Genomic DNA, 14,693 nt, shown 5'->3' on the forward strand with positions numbered 1-14,693 from the left:
AAAGATACCATTCCACGTGTGAGCTCACACGTGGCCGTGTGAGTATTATAATTTTATCCCCCTAACCCTGATCTCCTTTATCTTAACAGGAGTATCCCTTGCATTTATATTATTTGGATGCGGAGAGGATAGGGATACCCCCCTCAAGATTGCACTCACATTTGCCCGTGTGAGTGTTTGCTGCATTTTATTTCTGCATTTTATATATATTCCCATTATTTATTGGAATTAACCCTTCTGAAACTGCATTGTCTCTGAAACACTTTGTGTCATCAATTCTTTTTGAGGGAGACTTCGCATTTAACGGCAGCTGGTTACCTGAAGTACCTACTATCAAGATCCAAGAGGAAGAAAAGAAACTTTGTATAAAGAGGATACAGAAGGAAGAAAAAGAAGAAAAGAAACCATGATGTGACAGCACTTACACAAGGCCATGTAAGTGTTTTTGATATTACATACTCCACTATCCCCACGTTTATTAGCTTGGGGACTTACATCCCAGAGCTAAACAATTTGTTATCATTTAGTGTACCTCAACCTGTGCTCTCCCTTTTTCTCTTTAGTCTCCATATTTTCTAAGGATCCTGGATAGATCCTTCTTGGGGTTGTTACAGTCATAGGAAGAGATCGAGAAGCAGATGGGAACCATGTAGGATTTAAAAGGTTGTGTTGTTCTAAAAAGAACAAGTGAATTTTCCATATTTACCCAGTTGTGGGGTAGCGCCGGGTATCTCCCTTTACCACTGTTCTCAAGACTTGAAAACTGGATTTCCCAAAACAAACTGTTTTTACATATTGACAAAACTGTAACGATGGTATTTGGGACTAAGGCTACATTTATAAAGCTTCCAATGACAGAGCTACAGATCAGAACCAACTCTAAATCCATCCTAGCCACTGTCACCAGTTTTAAATACAGTTCACTGGATGGATGGAGTGGAGGCGGAGTTGTCCGATTGTTTGTCTTATCTTAGTTGATCTCGTTATCGATCACCTTCAGAAGACTGTTTTCTTCCCTTAGTGAAGTTGACTCATCATCTTTTGTCGTATGGATTACTGAACATCCTAGGCCATTGTCACATTCTCTTGATATGACGATGTTTTTGTGGTTCTCAGGGGTATGACCTTGTTTATCTTCCTTGCTAGACCTTCCTGTCACTTGGATATGGCCAAGACATGGTTTAGAGAGGGATGTGTGTCCACGTTCTGGTATATTTGTTCTGCGGGCATCAACTTAGTCTGGTTTGTGCCCATTGCCAATGCATACAGTAGCGACATATCTTATTGAACTAAATACCGGCGGCATGCCGGGATCTGCCCCAGCTGCCGCCAGTAATGCACGCGCGCCGCCGCGTTCCCCCACTCACCCCCCCTCCTCCATCGCGCGCAATTTACACACGCTTCCGGACCCCTGTACCCCTTCTGCTCTGCCACTCTGCTTCCCCGAACCCCCGCTTACCTTAATGTCATCTCCAGGGGTGTCGGGGAAGCCTGGGGAAGCCGGGGAAGACGGGGAAGCCGGGCGCGCATGTGACTGTGACGTCACAGTGCGCCGCCACGCGCCGCGGCTACCCGCTTCCCAGCCACATACAGCCAGCGGCTTTTGCTCGAATAAGAGCTGCCGCTGCTGTACATTGCCCACTATCACCCACCCTAGGTCAAGTCTTTGGGCACATGAGGCATTGTAGGGTCCGTTGCGCTGTTCACGGATTTTGTGCAACCTTAGGATGTCCCTGCCGAGCAGTAGAAAAACTTGGCGTCTTGTTCTATCGGCGGGATGCGGTCAGTTATTCTCCTAAAATGTGGATGATGACATGCGTCTGTTATGGGAATTTCGTTCCTGTTTGCCGCCATGTGATGGCATTCTGAGTGTAGGGAGAAGTATCTTTATTCTGCCATCCACAAAATGTATGGTATAACCATTTGCTCTCCTCCCTGTTGTCAGTCTGTTCTGCACATGTTCTGAGTGTGTAGCGTGATGCATTGTCTTGTGTGTTGAACAAGCTAAAGAACTCTGACTTCACTAATGATCTGTTGCTTTGATCATCAATGATTGTGTCCATCCTACAGATGCAGTGGCCGTCATTTGAACATATCACAGAGCCGTTTTCGTTTGCGCTGCTGTACTCCACGCGGCTAATCACGTGGTTGCTTTGTTTGAATTTCATGGATTCAAATTTCTTTGGGTGCAATTCTTCGCATTTCCGTGGCAGAAATGAATTGTAATGTGTACTGTTCAGTACTGTGTCAATTTGCAGGTGTTTAAAAACCAGAACACAAAAATGCCATTTTCTGCAGTCGATAAAAACGAGTTAACACGCGGTAATGACGCGCCATGACATGGGTGTTCCGAGGTGTACAACGCATGATATGTTCAAATAACAGCCGCTGTATCTGTAATAGCTTGTTGTCAGGTTGTCCGTTGGGGTATACTGCGACAAGGCATATTTTGGAGCAGGACCTTTGGTCAAGTCCTTCCCCGCAAACCTCGGTGCACTGGGATGTGACAGATGTTGACTTCTCTTCTCCTTCCTTCCTGCCATGCTTTGCTATGGAGGAAGGGTTGTTGAGTTGGTGAAGTGTCAGCGCTTCTGGATATAGAGATGTTACATGCTTGTCACTGTTTCACACTGCACATTTGACGGCTTCTTCACAGTCTTTAGCTAGATGGGTTATGGAAGCGCAGCACCTGAAGCAAACTCCAAACTCTCTGAGTAAGTTCTTGCGTTCCTTTATAGACTTCATCCTAAATCCAAAGCTCCTGTTAAGTGGGTGTGGCTTCTTGTGTATGGGGCATTACCTGTTTGGGTCCCCTGTCTCCCTGCTTGGAGTGGTAGAATGATTGGGACGTATACCAACAGTCACCAACAGATCTTTTTATTTTTGTTATATTTCTATATTGCGCCGGATGCATTGTATATCATTTGCATTGTGGTTTATGTGTTAAAACCAGAATTGGGGCTGCATAGTTTAGAAATGTTCTTATCCCTATGTTTTTGCGCACGTGATATTCATTATGAAAAAAAAAATATATAGATATTGTGACAAACGCCCCTCTTTTGTAGCGCTGACGTCTGTCTGGGTTCTTCCCGACACAGTCTTCTAGGGTTAATTATACAAAAAACAGGATCATGCAAAGTATTATATTGCTTAACTCAGGCTTCTGCCTGCTTTATTTTCATCCAAGTAAGGGACTGCAGCTTTAACATGTGTAGGCAAAAGGCACTCAGATATTAACATTCAGCGGTTTACTCATATCAGTGTTATAGCATTTCCCACACTGTTATTTTTAAGAACCAAAATCAAATCATATAAACAAAATCCTATCCCATTCAGGGATCTAACTACACAGCAGAATCAGCCTCTCTAACTGCTGCTGGGCCAACTAACCTGGTTCCCCAGCTTAAAACAATGCCCTCTCATTTAGGGTCACTAGATAAAGCATACAGTCTTTTAGATACAGCAATGAACATTTGTTTGTCTTATCTGTTCGTGGTGGGAACGCGGTCCCAAGTGTCCAGGCAAATCCTCTGGTACTGTGATACTTGAAGGGGCCGTCCACCCCGAACTGGATGCAGGGGAGCAGCGAAACCCCCAGTCTCCAGGCTCTAAGAAGAGAGAGTGAAATGCAACCCTCTCTGCTCTAAATACCTGTGCTAGTGATTAGGAGAGCAGGTGAGGGAGAACTAGACACATTGTAAACTGTGGTCTGGATTTTCCATCCACCAGCCTGAGTTAATGTGAAGCTGTGGAATGAATCATTTTGAACTATTCCTGCACTTTCTGACCTAAAACGGGGCAGAAAGCTGCCTAACATCTTTGGACTATGTCACAATATATATATATATATATATATATATATATATATATATATATATATATATATATATATATATATATATATATATATATACAGCTAAACCCCGTTATAACGCGCCTCGCTATACCGCGATTCGGTTATAACGCGGTTTTCCCATGGCTCCCGTTTAAAAAAAAAAAAAAAAAAAATGTTTTTTACATTTTTTTTTTTTTTTTTTTTTTGCACACTGCACACACTGCACACACTGCACACACTGCACACACTCACTGCACACACACTGCTCATTGCTCACACTGCACACACATTGCACACTGCACACACTGACACACTGCACACACACTGCACACTGCTCACACTGCACACACTGACACACTACACACACACTGCACACACACTGCACACACACTGCACACACACTGCACACTGCACACACACTGCTCATTGCACACACTGACACACTGCACACACACTGCACACACACTGCTCATTGCTCACACTGCACACACACTGCTCACACTGACACACACTGCACACTGCACACACACTGCTCATTGCTCACACTGCACACACCTCACACTGCACACACACTGCTCACACTGCACACACACTGACACACTGCTCATTGCTCACACTGCACACACACTGCTCACACTGCACACACACTGCTCACACTGACACACACTGCTCATTGCTCACACTGCACACACTGACACACTGCACACACACTGCTCACACTGACACACACTGCACACTGCACACACACTGCTCATTGCTCACACTGCACACACTGACACACTGCTCATTGCTCACACTGCACACACACTGCTCACACTGACACACGCTGCTCATTGCTCACACTGCACACACTGACACACTGCTCACACTGCACACACACTGACACACACTGCACACTGCACACACACTGCTCATTGCTCACACTGCACACACTGACACACTGCTCATTGCTCACACTGCACACACACTGCTCACACTGACACACACTGCTCATTGCTCACACTGGACACACTGACACACTGCTCACACTGCACACACACTGACACACACTGCTCATTGCTCACACTGCACACACTGACACACTGCTCATTGCACACTGCACACACACTGCTCACACTGACACACACTGACACACACACACACACACACACACACACACACACACACACACACACACACACACACACACACACACACTACACTTATACATAAATCAGCCTTACCTTACCTTGGGGATGATTTTTGAGGCATGTGGCTGCAGGGTGGGGGTGGTGCTGCGGTGGAGGGGGATGATGGCTGCTGCGGGGGCCCCCGATGCTGCGGGGGCTGGTGGGATGGCCCGGTGCAGCGCGGGGGGGCATGGGGGGGGGAGGGCAGGACGACCCTGCGCTACGGCAGGGCCAGGGGGCCCTGTATTGCGGCACGAGGGCCCTGTGCTGCGGCGGGGGGAGCCAGACCGGAGGGGAATCCCCCCTCCCATCTCCTGTCACGCGGTGGCAGGGGGAGCCGGACCGGAGGGGAATCCCCCCTCCCATCTCCTGTCACGCGGTGGCAGGGGGAGCCGGACCGGAGGGGAATCCCCCCTCCCATCTCCTGTCACGCGGTGGCAGGGGGAGCCGGACCGGAGGGGAATCCCCCCTCCCATCTCCTGTCACGCGGTGGCAGGGGGAAGCCGGGACCGCGGGTAAAAACACTGATGCGGCGGCCATTTTTTTTTTTAAATTAGCGCGACCCCGTTAGTAACGCTGTGGTCTCGGGGTGGACCCCGAGGACCGCGTTATAACGGGGTTTAGCTGTATATATATATATATATATATATATATATATGTATATAGAATATAGAAATATAACAATATTAAAAAGATCTGTTGGTGATTGTTAGTATACATCCCAATCATTCTACCACTCCAAGCAGGGAGACAGGAGAGAAGATCCGGATCAGGTACCCAAATCTTCTTTCTTTAATCAGCTTCTTATATCTTCATCTGTCACTATTTCTTGATCTTCTTAATCTGCTATCTTCTTGTTGTAATCCAAAAATCCCCATGGTAGATCCCAACCGATGTTGTCTCGTCATCTTCGTGGGCTCAAATAAAGCTTCACAGCCTTAAATAGGGCTTGTGATGTCACATTTGGGCAGGAACTGGTTTAACAGCCATCTGATTGGCTGTTAAAACCATGCGCCAACTTTAATTTTTTTTAAATTACGTCATTTAAAGGGAATGATGTCAGCCAATCAGAATGGCTGTGCTTCATTTCCCTTTAACATGACGTCACTAATTCCAAGATGGCCGTTTTTTCAGCCAATCAGATTGTAGAAATTGGTTTCCACGATCTAATTGGCAGAAATACCATGTGACTCCCGGCCACCTTGGATTTAGTGATGTCATGTTAAAGGGAAATGAAGCACATTCTGATTGGCTGGCATCCAGCTGATGAAATTCTTCCAATGGAATCTCAAAGAGACTTAGAAGCAACCACAGTGTAGTACAATCTATACTGATTAAAATGAACATCTGTGGTTTTCAAGATTAAAGGAAACAGAGACAGAGCATGCAGAATTGCTCAAAATACACTTAACTCTGGTGTTCAAAGCTCCACACGAATCACAGATCCCTCCATCTGGACTGCGTACACCAAAGAGGCTGAGGTGATGTCACGTGAATATTCCATCGCTGTGTTTTTTACCCGGAAACTCCGATCACAGTATTCTTTCGCCCGATGCATTTAACTGCACAGGTAGCTCACTCAGGGGCTGCCAAAGCAATGAAAAGCATAGGGCTACAGGATATCAAATCTTTTGTGTACAGTATGGTAATAAATGATTCAGCAAATAGATAGATCGATATGACTGCCGCTTCAAATAAGAAAAAATGTTGGAAACTCACCAGCTGATTTAGAAGTTAAAATCCATTTATTCAGCTACATAAAAACGGACAAAAATAGGACAAAACGCCTACTCCCACGCGTTTCACGCCACATGTAAGTGAGGATCACCCACTCTGTGTAAGTACCCCGCTATATTTGCACTACCACTACCCCCAACTTATGTCTCTCCATCTCCCAGCATTGGAATCATTACTTCCACCATCTGGAACAAGCTCCAGCTTTATATTTTTCATTGTGAATTATTACTCTTACTACATTGCTAGAGCTAATATTCGGTTTATCTTCCATTGGTAATACATGATTGGCTGGATTACATTGAATTTAGGATAAAGACACACTAGTGCCATCTATCATTAGTTGAAAGGGCTATGGTAGTCGCAAAACTCTATTTCAAGCCACGGGTCACCCACAGTCATTGTACCGCAACATGCCAAGAATTTCCGAGGGATTGCACTTCGTTTATTGTGGGGCAGAAAAAACAGTAAGTATTGCTGTGTCAGTACGTAGAAATTGGACAAAAAATATTATAATACACAGCTAAATCTTTTGCATTGTTGCAGATTGATAGAAAATGGCATCGTTCTTTTGGCTTCTTAACTAGGTTAACTTTGGATGCCATTAAACTATTGTATAAACATCTGACTAATACTAATGACTAGAGATCTATCATTACTGTACACTACTAATAACAGTAATATTATAACTTGTCTAAACCACATTCATTTGCTCTTATGCAGCAATTAAAGGCTAAACATGTTAGACTACAGTACATCTCTCCATCCTGATCACCAATTAAAGGCTAAAATTTTTAGACTACTGTACATTTTTTCACCCCTATCAATTTGATCCAGGTTACACCTAGTACGTATAAAGGCTGTTCATGCTAAGGAGACAATTTATCAGTGTAAACTAAATTCAAAATTGTGGAAAATGTTGGGAGAAAAACAGTATTATATTTATTATGGAAATATTAAAGCAATGGGATGTGTGCCTTTGATACATCTGGTGCATTTCTATGGCACGGATTCTGCCCCAGGTTTTTAGCCAGGAGATTTTTATAAATAGACTATGGGTAAGTGAGTTATTTATTATTATCAGCATATTAAGTACATCATATTTTCTATGGTTCAAGTGACGGTTCTGGCCATTTTCGTAAGAAAATCCCCATAGATGTCAAATGGGATTTTCAACCAAAAATGGCAGTACAGCAGCATTAGCATATATAGAATTTACCCCTAAGTCTTTTTCATTGATCATGTCATCTCTTACAGTATACAGTATGAGCCATTGAAAAATAGAATTGGAGTAGTAAAAGTTGTACATATCTGACCTGGAGAAGTAACCAGTTTTGGCTTAATCATGCTGTAATACACAGAAATTGAAAAGTAATTAAAAAAAACATTTATTTAGTCTGGAAAATAAAAGGCAAAAATAAATGGTTTCAGAAATCACAATAACATAATTATTAAGGTCCAGCTTAGTTCTTCAGAGAATGTAAACATATTTTTTAAGTGAGAAAAATTGCAAATTAAAATTTTTAGCATATTGTCCATGGAGATTACACTTTACTTGTATACACACTGGAGGGGTTGGTGGAATTATTAGTCTCTTTTTAACAGCTGGGATACTTTGATAAATTACCCATAAGAGTTGTTCTGAATAATTGTTACTCTGCCCCAACCTTGTGGTACTTAAAGCCTACCTAATGACCCCATGCCACCACTTGTGGCTACTGACTGCTACCCTTACCATATAGTTGCACATACATTTAAGAAGGGGTAAAAGTTATAATAAAATTATAATAAATTATAAAACGAACACCGAAGAGGAGCTGATGCTTCTTTGATAATACAGGTCCGTATAGAACCAGTCAGTGGTTACACATTATTAAAATGCTTCAGTATCTTCCTTTCTTTCTCATTATCCCTGGCTTCTTCTCTCCTATACCTTAATTAATTTTGGTTTCAAGCTGCTTCCCTGTGCTGGAGCAGAGATCGGCTCAATTCGAAGGAATGTGACTAAAATATTTAGCACAGGGAATTGACTGCGGCAAATGGAGAAAAGGCCACAGACTAGTTTAACTAGCTCTCCATACAGTATCCTCATATCATTTACACCTTTTTCCAAGACTTGGGGATATTGGCAGAAAGAAAAGTTTGAGATTTCCAGTTGGCCAAGAGCATCCTCTTCTGATGTTGAGATCATTTAGTCTCACCAGGAGATTTGTTGATGGCAAGGGAGGTGTGCAGGATTTTTTCTCTCAGATGAAAATCACAACTGCTACTGTATGGAAAGCGAATGTTGATGAATGCAAGTGTTGCCACTTCCATGATGGATAAGCCCTGTGCTCTAAGTTGCAGCTCTCATTTTAAAAAAAAAAGGGGGGGGAACAGAATAGACCTGGAAACGTCTGTTATGTCCCAGTACACATTAGGCGTCTACTAAATAAATGGATACTTATTTTTATATTATTATTCTACCAAGTGTTAGTGACACCAGTCTGAATTAGAAGATCTGACGGACAATATTTACTAAACAGTGCTCTGCCATAAGAGATCTTCCAGTGTCGGAAGACACCTTATGGCACATTCACTTGAATGGATCATAACGTGACTTAGGGCTATTAGGTGCCTTATGGAGTAGCATCACTTGGTAATATTGGTCAGTGGTTGGTAATCCTGAAGCCGCGTTGTGGGACATCAACCGGATCATGAGGTAAATGCCATAGACATGCAGTTACAGTCAGATGTGGCATGATGTTGGCTTCAGGACGTCCGGCCAGTATGTCTTTATTAGAGCAACACAACTGGCTTTTGTTTCATCAAAATAATGTATCTAATTAAGTAATGTATTAAAAAGATTTGTTATAATATTTGAGCAAACAAGGACCAATGCTTTTCATATTGTAATAGAAAATGGACTACACCAAGATGCTATAGATAAGCATATTAAGTTTTGGGATTTGCAAATGTAGCTCCTTTTCCCCCATCCTAAGTGAGATTGCGTCGTTACCAGTGCATTCTGGTGCTGGTGCGTACCTGTGAGGTGGAACTGGGGGTCGGAGATCTCCTCGATGGTATAGAGAGTGCATCAGGACAGGTTATACCGATGGTTCATGGTCAGTGACAGCGCCTACAGCCCAAGAGGATACTGGTGCGGCGAGGATGGACCTCAGGGGAACTTAGTCTTTGGGTAGTCATATTTCAATTAGCACACCAGAGTTGGTATAACTGGGGTTTATTTGGTACACAGCAGGATAACATAGGTTACAGTCCCTGAAGGAAGTACCCAGGCTTGAGGCTTTGAATAACCCTCTTCAGCAGACCTTACCCCCTAACAGGGCCCGGCCTCCGCCTACTCCTTCTTGGGAGAGGCTCTCTGCTTCGTCCTCATAGCATGGAGGGCAGACCAGAACTCCCCCCTTAAACCATTACTCTAACCTTATAGAGGGGGGAAAAAAACTACTTCCTTGGGGAGTGGCTTGTAAGCCGGCCTACCTACTGTCATAGACCCCCCCCCCCCCCCCATACAATAACAGGCTATTCCTGAACTTTATTGATAATACACACAGAACAATATAACAGACCCGGCAGGATTTACTCCCAACTCTGCCCACACTATACTGGGACTTACAGTGTTAGAGGAGCCAGAGAATCAGTAGTGCAAGAGGACTTGGCTTCATAAATATCACTTGTTTTGCAAAAAACATGACAGCAATGTTTACCAAACTTGTTTCCAAGTCAAAATGTTGGAGGAAATTATTTTTGTTTCTACCAGCTGATGTACATGTATCCAGGTCCCCTCTGGCTTCCCGGGTCCCCGATCCTTTCCCCCTTACCTCCGTAGGTGAGAAGGCAGCTGCGGGGGCCTCCAGTGGTGTCGGAGGAAGGGTGCCGCCATCTTTGTTATGTCCATGCATGCGCGGAGGCTTGCGCATGCACAGAAGTGACACAGCAGCCATCTTGCGTTTGGCATTAGGCTCGCGCAGACGCGACGCGTTGGCCATTACAGGGAGTGAGAAGTGACAGAAGAGGCGCTCCACAGTCAAGGACATCCCACAGTACGCACATGCGCAGTTAGCAGCGGCAGCGGACATTATAATTCGCACACGCGGTCCCAATGCTAAAGAGGCCCATGGGGAACTACAACTCCAAACAGCAGCTCCAGGGGCTCAGGTGATACCACAGCAGCCAATAGGGCTTGTAAGATTCTCCTGCTGGAGAAAGATACATTGTTGTGCACAGACCATGCAAGTGAGTTTGTGCTGGGATAAGGTAGGGAGAAGCAGTGTGTGTAGGGAGCAGTGCTCCTACACTAGGCCAGGTTTCCCCCTAGGCCCCAGCACGGCCCAACTCCCCTTCTGTTTGTATCTGCACTAGGGAAGGCCCCTGTAGTTAAGGACTTTGCCCTTTTAGCAGTCAGCTTATTCAGGGACACAGCTGCAGTGCAGCGTGCTCAGACAAGATGGGTCAGTGTGCAGGGAATCATTCTCTGCAGTAGCAGAGAAAGAGACTATCTGAGCGCTGAGCTCGCTCAGAAGGAGACCATCTACCAGGAGGAGGACGCCATCGCTGAGGCTTCGGCGCTGGACGGGTCCTCTTCAGTTCTGCAGTACCGGGTGCAGGAGCACCGGGAAGGTATCATCCAAATCACCAAGTGCACAACCTATACACCTCATCTTAGTGGGCAGTGCTGTTCCACACGTGGGTGGGGTTGTGGGACTCCTTAGACTTTTGGGTACAAGGACTGTGGGAATACAGTATTGGGTTATCACCCATGAGGAGCAGTGTTACAGGGTGACACTGAAGGTTGCTGTTGATGTCATATTGTGATGTGATATGTTTGTGTTCTTTTGCATATATAGTAAACCTGTTTTATATATACCTTTGGTGTATGTGGTTTATATATGTGGGTCCTGTGTTAGGGGTCATTCTACAGGCAGATGGGGATGAGATACCCCGGGGTGCTACTAACACTCCTCCGTATAATGTGATCATGTGTGGAAATAATAAGTAATCAGTGAAGGATGGAACAGATACTGTCGCGGCCGAGTTTATTCTTACCTTTGCCTGGTCTCGGCCGCGACAGTAACCGGGCGCGCCGGGGTGTCCCGTGTGCGCGCCGAAGCCTCGGAGGAGCGGTCCTCCGATCGGGGCTTCCCCCTCCCCTCTCTGGGTCCGCCGGGTCCCCCGGAACCCCCCACCGCCATCCCCCACATCGCGGGACACCAGCGCTCCATCGGGGAGCCCTGGGCACGCGTGCATGGGGCGCAGGCACCCGATGAAGCGTGAACACGCATCGGTGACGCGCGGCACGCCAAGGGGATTTGGCTAGCAAGCCGGGACATCTCCCGGCTTGCGGAACTAGCCAACACAGAATAAAACGTGTCGCCAGTGTAATATAGTATTCCATGAGCAGCTGTATCGTGCACTATAAAAGTGATGTATCCAATCAGGTGGTAGCATAAATAGGGGAAAGAGGAGGGGGGAACAGGGGAAAGAGATACATGCTAATATGAAGCACCCTTGATAAACCGTAATCCCTTACCCTCCTCCCATGTAATCCTCCTGCAACTGCACAATGTCCTGTCACACACTGGCCACATCCCAGCAATGATGAGTAAGGGGAATGTACTCACTGGTCTTGATGAGTTGCTGATAAGTCTTGATAGAATCTGTTCCAAAGGGTGTGCATCGCTTCCACAATATGTAGAGAATGTGAAGCAAATAGGAGTAAGCACTGCAAGAAAAAATCAGGACTGGAGGTGGGTTAAAATGCAATAGAATTTAATCAGGCATGATGCCTAAAGATCTACACCAAACAGCATGCTCCTCTGACGCGTTTTGTGCCGAAGGCACTTTGTCACGAAAGGCGTTAGAGGAGCGTGCTGTTTGGTGTATATCTTTAGGCATCATGCCTGATTAAATTCTATTGCATTTTAACCCGCCTCCAGTCCCGATTTTTTTCTTGCAGTGCTTACTCCTATTTGCTTCACATTAGGTTTTCTGAAGCCAGGGTCACGTTTTTGCTCCCGATAGCATTAACACAGTTCCCTTTTAAATCACTCCATGTCCTGTAATATTTCCTCCACTTTATTGGGAAAAGGCAGCAGGATACAGATACTTGTGGATGGTGTGTAGTGGTGATTATTAGTTAGGAACTGGTAAAAAGAGATGGCCTCACCAAGGGGGATAAACAGAGAAGGGGTTCTTTACTCACTGTCTCCAGGGTGGAAAAGGAAGTGAGGTGCAGTGTGGGTAAAGGAATAGTCTAGGGGCAGACCATGTCTGAACAAACAGGAGGGGGGGCAGACTAGCCCATTCTGGTGAGGATCTCAGAAACTGCAGTAGCAGCTCACTGATTCCATGCTCGGAGGCAAGGAATGCAACATTGTTGCAAGCCACACAGGCACAGTATGTGTCTGCAGACTCCATGCAGCTGGGAATAAGATCTGGCAGGCAGAAGCTGCAAAGGAGAGAGGGGGGTGAGTCAGAAATGTGGTTCTTGTTCCATAACACTCCCCGTCTGGTATCTGTAGATACCACTATATAACAGACTATGTGGAACATATGTGCAATGCATAACAAAAATAACATCACAATAATGCAAAGTCCATGTCCACATAATGAGGTGATACCGGCCGGTACCACTGGCGTGGAAATCCCTTGACAAAGTCTTTTAGCAAGAGATGTTGGGTGGATGAACCGCTCCAGGTTTGCTGGTTTCACCACAATGTCTTTCTGTGAAAGTCTCTGGCACTGTTTCCTTTCAACTTTGTGAGAGAACAGTCCCTTTGACTCTGTAGTTTTCTCTACAGAGTGCATCACCTCGTGGATGTGCCAGTCATGGTGGTTTGTCATTCTATTACCTGGCGTTTGGCGGGAGGAAATGGCTTTTGGTTCCTCGCGGAAGCGGATTACTGTCCCTGGAAGACTGGTTGTCGAATGTAGTCCAGTAAAGGGGGCGTCGTTCAGGGAGACTCCCTGAAGCTGAGCGCTGGGGTTGAACATTACCCGGATTTGATCGGGTTCCTGAGGGTGGTAGGCCCCAGGTGATTGGAGGTACCGACATTCTTCGCCTTCCTCCATTAGAGGTGCTGGCTTTGCGTGGCCGGTAAAGAATATCTTCTGGATGAAGACCACAAAGTTGTTTTTGGTCTCTGGTTCCCTTTGTAGGCCGCAGAGGTGCGAGGTGAACCTAGAGATGGCATGTTCTCCATTGTTTGGGAAGCGCCTCCTTGGTGAACGGAATGGTAGCGGAGTCACCCGACTGCTTAGTCCGTCTTTAGAGAGCTCCTTGACTGTTAACTTCGGGAATCCTCTATCTTCCCTTGATGGTGTTTGCTTGTCATCGTTCCTTGTTGTCTGGAACGCTGTGCACCGTAGTTCATCGGTACATTTCTCTTGCACGAGAACATCTCCGCGTAGTTTGGTGAAACGCTTTTATGTTTCTTTGTTGACTGCCATCGGGAGGTTGTTTTCTCCCTGGACATGACGAAGAACAGTCTCTTTTGTCCTTGAAATCCTTTTGGGAAATGTCTCTGCAACTGTCCCCTCTTACGTGTTTGAACGAACAGTCCTTTTGACACTGTGGCTTCGCCTGTGGGGCGCAATCTTTTGCGGCTATGCCAGCCGTGGCAATTGGTTGCTCTGTTGCTTGATACTCTGTGGAGAGGAACAACTGTACGTCTTAATTGTGCCCTTGCTCGCGGGAGTATTGTCTGATTGTTTGTTGTTTTTGGGACGATCCCTTTGTCGGTCACCTTTGGGAGGTTACTCTCTTCCTTCAGTGGAATCGACTCATCATCCTTGGCTGTCTGGACTGCTGAGCATCCTAAGCCATTGTCGCATCCCATCGGCGTGAGGATGTCTTTGATGGTCTCAGGGGTATGACCTTGCCTTTTCTCTTCACTTGGCCCTTCGGTCACTTGGAGATGGCCAAGACATGGTTCAGAGAGAGATGTGTGTCC

At 45.6% G+C, this 14,693-nt stretch overlaps 1 protein-coding gene across 1 annotated transcript in view; it reads right to left on the reverse strand.

The window, feature by feature from the left end:
• LOC142487112 (serpin B13-like) overlaps positions 1-12,381 on the reverse strand; it is a 170,498-nt gene extending 158,117 nt beyond the window's left edge. The window contains exon 1 of the mRNA XM_075585835.1: positions 12,363-12,381. The gene's annotated coding sequence lies outside the window, so the exon portion shown is untranslated. The remainder of the gene's footprint in view (positions 1-12,362) is intronic.
• Between the last annotated feature and the right edge of the window lie 2,312 nt (positions 12,382-14,693).

This window comes from Ascaphus truei, chromosome 2 (assembly GCF_040206685.1).
Source record: "Ascaphus truei isolate aAscTru1 chromosome 2, aAscTru1.hap1, whole genome shotgun sequence".
NCBI classification, from domain to species: Eukaryota; Metazoa; Chordata; class Amphibia; order Anura; family Ascaphidae; genus Ascaphus; species Ascaphus truei.